This window comes from Glycine max, chromosome 2 (genome assembly GCF_000004515.6).
Source record: "Glycine max cultivar Williams 82 chromosome 2, Glycine_max_v4.0, whole genome shotgun sequence".
Taxonomy (NCBI): Eukaryota; Viridiplantae; Streptophyta; class Magnoliopsida; order Fabales; family Fabaceae; genus Glycine; species Glycine max.
This window is the reverse complement of record NC_016089.4, coordinates 7,238,949-7,241,284: the sequence shown is the minus strand read 5'-3', so window position 1 is coordinate 7,241,284 and position 2,336 is coordinate 7,238,949.

The window sequence follows — 2,336 nt, the reverse complement described above, 5'->3', positions numbered from 1 at the left end:
TTAACAGAAATCTAGAGACCCCGCAGAATTTGGTGCTTCATAAAACCTGCATTATCATAAAATTATGTACCAACTTACATTTTAAATGCTCTTTACATGCAGTCACATGCAAGTCATTAAGTTTTCACGAACAATAAAAAGAAAATAGAAACACACTCTTTAATATATTCATTCAACACACTCTTTTTTATTGGTTAATTTAAAAAAAAAACAATAAAATATTTTGAGTCCTACATAATAATTAATAATTCTCTGTCTTCTAATTTTATAATTTTTTAAAAAATAATCAATTAAAAAATATGTTTAAAAATTATGTTCGTAGCACTTGTCAAATAAAAAAAAAACATAGAAGTCATTAAATAACTACTCGACCTATGTAGACAGTTTAGAAAGTAAACTAAAATGAGAAGTATGATGTTAACATTCTTATTTTGTTCGATTGAAGAGAACCGTTGTATTTTCTTCTTTTTATTTTCTATTTTTAAAATTTCAAACTTTCAAAGGTTTTTGACTGTTGATAGAAAAGGTTTGCGGTTGATATAATTTTTATTTCATTTATAAAGTAATCATGACGTTTTCAACTTCCCTTTTTCTATTTTATTGAAATTTTGAGAAGTATATGACCATTGCTATTTTTATGTAAAAACATATAACTAAGGAGTATTCAAGAATAATTTTTTTCTGTGTATACATATTTTAAAAATATACTTCCAAAATTAAAGGAAAAAACTTTAGTTGTAAAAAAAATTCTTCATAACCCAAACAAAAACATTTTAGCCTGTATTAGTAATGTTTAAGAGAAAGTTATTTTCTCATTTTTTGATATTATTGAGGGGATACTTAATGAAAGGGACTGTTAGAATATTATTCTAACCATGTGCGCGTACTTTTGTAGGTTATTAATGAAGAATATAAGCCAATAAAGAACGTTGTTGATAGCAGGAAGATGCACTTCGCAATTACACAAGGAAAACAACGGAAGCAAAGTTTCCGCGCATTTTGTCACATAAGAAGAAAGAAGTGTCCATCCTTTTCTTCTTCGTTTGTATTGTTTATGAATTTTTATTATTGTGTTTTTAGACAGTTGTATGGCACTATATCACATGAATGCATTTTGGTTTGTAACCTGCTACGTTTGCAAGGGGTTGTGAAGCCAATTTAATAATAAATAAAAACAAATGCTTTCTCTCTGTCTCTTTGTATATTTATTGAAAAATTATACAATATTTATAGAGTATCTTCAATAATATTTGATGAAAAGATAATTAAATAATATTTTATATTTAATCCAACTTCTTATATAATCACGTAATTTACTCATTATGATTTTTATCAGACAAAATAAAGTCCTCATAGTATAATGCATAAAAACTTCTCATATATTATATTTATATCTATTTCAATTTGGTTACGTTTAAAATTCTTCCATTGAGAAACAAGACTTGGACTAATGAGAAACAAGATAACATTGACATATTTGTCTGTATTACATATATAATTTTGAACGATAAAATAATAATTAATTTTTTAAAAATTAAGTATTATAGTAAAAAAATTTACAATAAATAACTTAAATATATTTTTAATCCTTCAAAGTTTTATGGTACTTAGCATACGGCAGGCACATACCTTTCATATTTTTGAGGACATGCTTTTTGCAAGACCAAATATGAGGGGATACAGAGTATCATCTAAAAAAAAAAGTAGAGTCATATTCTGCATGAATAGGAGTGCATGTTTTATCAAGAAAATCAATTCTAGATGTGGTTCATGGTCTAGAATGAGGGTTTTGCTGAAAATGCATATGTCAAATGGATCACAGACCAACTGCATATAGTCATGGTAATTAAAATCCCTTAGTGTTGAGTATATATCTCAAAGGAAGAATAACCAAAGGGTTATCAATATGAGTGTGTGATCAATTATTTTTCAGTTCCATGTTATTGCAGTATAGACCATAGACACATCTGGACCGACAGAGCTCACTCATGATTTCAAAGTCAAGTGAATATAAATCATATTTAAGGTCCTGGATTTTGATAATCCTCCAAATATATAAAGAGCAGCTCCATGGTTTAATCTTGGAGGTGTTGTTATATAATTTCAAAGGCAACATAACATCAGGATATTGGAGATCAAACATGTAAATCATTCAAATTTTCCTTTTTGCATCCTCACCACCAAACAATATTAAAACATGTTTTTTGAATTATTAGTGTCACATATATATGAAAATTAAAGAAAGCAAAGGATGATATGTTAGTTCTATGGTAAATGTGCAATCACAGGCTATGTTTCTACATCATTTTTATCTGCAATTATTAATGTTATTGAGT